Raw genomic sequence first — 5,326 nt, forward strand, 5'->3', positions numbered from 1 at the left:
GGCGCGCGCGTTGCGGGGCTGCTGATACTGTTGCTAAACTTGGGCGGCTCTCCTGCCGGCGGGGCCGTGGGAAGCGCGTGAGGTCACGTTGTAAGCGGTTAGTTCCTGGGTTTTCCTTTTGGTGCCTTTTGTTGTCGGACACGAAAACAAGAGGCCGAGAGGACCAGGGTGACAGGTGCTTGGAGATGGTGGGCGTTGAGGTTTCCCTGGGAAGCGGTGGGGACAGGGCCCCTTGCGCTGGGATGCAAGTCACATGGAGTGAAAGGCGGCCACGGGGTGAGGTGTCCCCGGGGGGCGAGGTGTCTGGTCGCCATCCCTTGGGGACGTTCCTGAAGAGCGGAGCCTGGGGACCCATGTCCGCGCCAGCAGGTTGCACCCGGGAGGCGAGGGCTCGATGGGGACGAGGGGGTTCGGTCAGCCGTGAGGAGGACTCTGGGACGAGTAGATTCTGAGACTTAAAGTGGATTAAACAAAGGGTGTAGTTTGTTTTTGGTGGTGGTGTTGGCTCTGGAAATGAAAGATAAGACTTTTGTGACCTGGAATGGTGAGTTGCATCCCCAGAGTTTGCTTTGCCACATATTTTCTTTATATTATAGACTTGGTCTGCGTGATGCGTCTCGGCGCCTTTCCAGCGCGCTTTAGCAGCATTAATATTTTCAGCCGAAGTAAATTAATAGCCGTGGAACTTCTCAGGATAAGTATTCCACAGACTACAAATTCTGAAACAAGTTTATTTCAGTTTAGCTTCACATCGGTTGCCTCTAAGCTCTGGGAAATTCTTATAAAATTGCTGTAGAGCAATACTCTTTGCTCTATGTCATTAAGAATATTGTAACCAGGCTAAAATTAATTGGAGTTACAAAGCGAATGTTTAGCTGTGGCGGCAATGACATAATTGAAGAATCGGCCTTTATTTTCCCTGTTTTGAAAGCAGGTCTTACATAAGGAGGGCAACGCAGTCAGTTTAGGAGCTTTGCAGAGTGACCGCTTCTATTTGAAAGCAGCTGATTGACTCAGTTTCTAAAGATGGGGTTTTCTTTCTTCAAGAAGCCTGTCAGACTTTTACTACAATTACGGATTTTCCGTGCGTCCCTTGTACAATGTTCTGGATGTTTCTGGTATAGACCTCACTACAAGCGTAATTACTATATGAAACCCTAGCCCCCCGCCCCTCTCCAAACAACAACCAGACAACCTGGGATGAATCTTCCTCTTCGCGACGCTTCGTGAACTTGTTCTTTCAGTGGCGATGTCTGCACCGCGCTGCAGGGACGTGGGTCCGGGGGTGTCGTCACGGGCCTCTGTGCAGAGGGCAGGGCTCTGCCTGCTGCTCCGACCGACTCCTGTCCGTGTGCCGGGGACACTCGGGGGCACGTTGCTTGCTGAACTCGAGACTCACATGTTCTCTGGCCTGTAGGTCATCGTCTTTAAACGACTTCATTTCTAGGAGCAGATTTCGAGGCGCAGCAGAAAAGAAGGGCCTGATTCCCCTCACACAGCCGCCTGCTCGCAGCTCCTCCGCCAGAGGGCTGGTTTGTTACAGCTGTGACTGCACCCACACATGTCACCCAAGTCCATGCCTGACATTCTGCCTCACTCGAAATATTGTATGTTATGAGTTTGACACGTGTACATATGATCCCACTTTTATGTATTAGGGCGCTTCTTCCGTCCGGTTATCTCAAACCTGGCATTGCTTCCCCCACCCCCCCTTACATTCAGCCCTTCTCTTCTGCCTTCCGCGGGGTCTGCTGCGCTGGGTCTCTGTCTAAGCAGTGGCTCAGGGCTGTCAGGATGAGGCTCCAGGCCCCCATGTGGACAGGGCGGCACAGCCCCCGCGCTGGCTCTCGTTACTTCCTGCCAAATCCCCGGGTGTCGCAGGTGCCTGTGTGTGCCCTGCTCCTCTCTCCCGGCTCAGCTCTGTGACCTCAGCCTAGGCCCCTACCCTTAGTCCTTCTGGACTCCCACCTTGACTTAGGTGCCCTCTCTCCGCGTGGCCCTCTGTAGCGTGTATTCCCCTGGACTGGAGGTTTCTCTGTGCTCCCCGCGCTCACCCCCAGTAGACGGCGGTCCCTGGGGGACCCTGTCTGTCCGGCAAGCAGGTGGTGCTCAGGAGGTAGTGGTTGAATGGCTGATGCCTTCACACTGGATTCTTTTCGTTTCTGGAACATCCCTTCGCTCGTGGTTGTCCTCGGTCTCTCCGTGCCCACCAGTGCCCCTCGGGCGGGGAGTTGGCCTCTCTCCACGCCTTAGTGTCCACTGAGAGCAGTTCCACGTGTGGCCCCCGCCGTGTCCCCCGACAGTGGCTCCGAGGGTGAGCCCTGCTGGACTGGAAGGGCCCGTGGCTCTGTCGCTTCCCAGTTTGTGACTTTGAGCCCCTGGAAAGCAGGGACAGTGCCTGCTTGGCATCTAAAGGCACAGTGCAAAGGAAGGGCTTAAATAATTCTAAAACCACTTGAGTAAGTGACTCAGTTTCTCCAAATATTACCACGCGTCCTCTGTGAGGGACGTGAACAGGAGTACAGTTGTGATGTGTACCACCCAGGAGTCTGCTGAACAAAGGCGATGGCGGGAGCCCTGAGGAGCAGGCGGGCCCTGCGGCGGGAGGGCGGGATGGCGGAAGAGCGAGCTGCTGGAGCCATGGAGGGGAGAGCCAGGCAGGGGCGAGGAAGGGCACTGAGCAGCCACCGAGGTTTGAGGGGAGGAACTCCCCCCCCTTGTGGCTTTGGAGCCCTGGCTGCTTGGAGAACTGGCCAGGGAGGCGTTGCCTGCGCCCTGGGGCGGGGGTGGCAGGAAGAGGAGAGAGTGGGTGGGCTCGACATGTGTTTTGGAGGCAGAATGAACAGGACTTGCTGATGGTTAGATGTGCGGCGAGGGAGGAAGGATGCAGTGGTTTCTGGCGTGAGCACCTGTGGGTCATGGTGCTGTTTACCAAGACAGGAAAGGCTAGAAGGGGTGGGACGGGGCAGAGACAAAAGCCTGAGGTTCTGATTTGTGGAGTTGAGGCCTGAGAGCCGTCCGGCCTGGGTGAGGCCGAGGCAGCTGTGTGTGGCCACAGACGTGGATGGAGACGGCGTGTCGGTGTCAGCGAGAGTGGAACGCACAGGAGAAAGGGGAGAGGTTGATGCCAGGGGAGGATGGAAAGGCTTGAGAAGGCGAGAGGACAGGGCTGTGCAGGTCCTGTTGCGCCCCCTCCTGCCGGGAGGAAGGGGTGGGAAGAGGGCTCGTGGCTCCTGCTGCAGCTCCTGCCGGGAGCACTTGTGGTCGGTGTAGCATCAGCTCCTCAGGTCACTCCGAGCCTGAGCCGGCCTTTCCACTCTTAGGAATGCAGAGGTTACTGACTGTGTTCCCATTTCTCAGACTAATCTTTATACAGCAGCTTCTCTATCGTCCCCTGGAAGGAAACAGCTAAAAACCACCCGGCTCCTGCCGCCCAGATAGCTGGCCCGGGTCGTTTCTGGAGGAGGCTTCCTGCTCGCTCTCGCCGCCTGCGCCTCCCCTGCATGTCCTGTCGGGAACTTGCTGCAGGAGGCCTCGCAACGCATGCACGTCGGTCGGCCTGTTGCTCCAGGTGAAGCTTACTCTGTAAGCAGCGGCGTTGGCGTCCTGCTGCCGCTGTCACATCACAGGCTCCCGGGGCCAGGGGCCAGCGGTGGGAGGTGGCCCTCGGAGGGGCCTGGCTGGCCTGATGCTGCAGCATTTGTGGACGAGCAGGAGGTGGTAGCACAGCAGGATGGTTATTAGAGGGGCCAGGCATGCGGCTATGACTAATCAGAGAACTTCTTCCTCAGCCAGTTAATACAGGAGGCAGGTTCCCACATGAAATCGAGACTGACAGCCCATCTCCTGCATGTGGAAGGCAGAGCAATGGCCAGATGCTCTGAAATCGCTAAGACAACACTAAAGTTGAATCGCAACTGTTCTTGTTGAGGTGAAACGCTGCTTAAACTCCGTCCGAGGGGCCGGAGGGATGTTCTCTAGAAAGCGGAGGTGGCCAGTGCTCCTGGGCGGTTGTGGCCTCTGCTTGCCTTGGCCCCTCTAGCGTGTCTTGGTGTATGTGGTTTGGTGAAATGTTAGGCTCTTTGTAAAGCCTGTGTAGGTAACTGTTATTCCCAGTTGAGGCATCCCTTTGAGGTTCACTGCACTGGACATTAGTGACGGGCGGCTGATCTTCAGCAAACACGGTGGTCGCTGTGCAGGCGGAAGGCACCCTCGTGGTCCGGCGGGACCTCTGGGTCTGGGTCTCCAGCGAGCTGAGCTGATGAGCCGGGTGGGTCACCCGGCTTTGGAGGCCTCAGGTGGACCCTCTGGGATTTGGACCTGTGATAGCCAGGTCCCCACCTTCCTGAATCCAGACAAAGCCACCAAGCCGGAAACGTCCCGTTTCACAGTTGGGAGGGGGGAGGGGGAGCGTGAACGCAGGTGTAGGCGACCCTAAGCACTAAGCACTCTGCTGGCACTGCCCCAGGCGCTCGCTCGCGGAGAAGGCTGTCCCTGGACGGACTGCAGACGGGCAGGAGGGTCTGTGCGGGGCCTTTAGGAGTTTGGGGAAAGAGGGAAACTTTTTGCTCAAGGAACCAGCACTCCCTGTGCTTGTTTTACACCTTTGGGTTCTGCCTTGATTCTGCTTGGAAAGAGCTTCCCTGCCTAAAGCACCGAACGTCTCCTGCCTTAGGAACCCGAGGCCGTCTGAATGCAGATGTTGGAAGCTAAGACGTAGGCAGTAATGACTTAATTTGTCCGCAGTCTACAAGTGTGTTCTGCTCCGCATGTTTATGTCGCTTTAAATAAGAGAAGCTGAGCTGGTGAACACACTATTGATAGGGCGGCAGCCATGGGAGCTGGGATCTGATGGGAAAGTGGGCGGTGCCAGGCCCTGCCCCAGGCCCCGCCCGCGGGGTGGAGGCGCCCGGCTGCTCTAATGACAGGCTCCTCCGAGCGGAGCTGACGCAATGCCAGCCTCGGGCTCTGCGGGGCGAGGGCAAAGCTGAGAACAAAACAAGCTGCTGTTTAATGAGGCCACTCAGGACGGCTTTCCCGGGCGGGGCTGCGTGGGAGTTTAACTCGGGGTGTGTGTGGGGGGTGGGGCTGCTCGCACTGCAGTGTTGGGGAGTGGCGGGGGAAGTATGGGCCGAGGCAGAAATGGAGAAGCGAGTTAGAATTGAGGAACCGCCCGGCGCGGGTCGGTGGTTACTGGTGGAGCGGGTGCGGGGAGGGGCTGTCCTGTGCGGCTCAGGGTGAAGCCACGCGGACTGTGGCGCACGTGCCAACCTAAATCTAAGCGAGCGGGGGTCCAGGGACTGAGCCCCACCGGGTGGGGTGCTGG

The 5,326-nt window shown here is 57.6% G+C and overlaps 1 protein-coding gene and 1 long non-coding RNA gene across 2 annotated transcripts in view; one reads left to right on the forward strand and one right to left on the reverse strand.

Annotated features, from left to right (window-relative positions):
* Positions 1-5,326, reverse strand: part of LOC106723729 — a 13,022-nt gene that overhangs the window by 5,508 nt on the left and 2,188 nt on the right. The gene's annotated exons all lie outside the window — the stretch shown is intronic.
* SIAH1 (siah E3 ubiquitin protein ligase 1) overlaps positions 580-5,326 on the forward strand; it is an 8,794-nt gene continuing 4,047 nt past the window's right edge. Inside the window, exons 1-2 of the mRNA XM_005880311.2 lie at positions 580-3,571; positions 3,792-3,931. The gene's annotated coding sequence lies outside the window, so the exon portion shown is untranslated. The remainder of the gene's footprint in view (positions 3,572-3,791; positions 3,932-5,326) is intronic.

This window comes from Myotis brandtii, unplaced genomic scaffold (genome assembly GCF_000412655.1).
Source record: "Myotis brandtii unplaced genomic scaffold, ASM41265v1 scaffold633, whole genome shotgun sequence".
Lineage (NCBI taxonomy): Eukaryota > Metazoa > Chordata > Mammalia > Chiroptera > Vespertilionidae > Myotis > Myotis brandtii.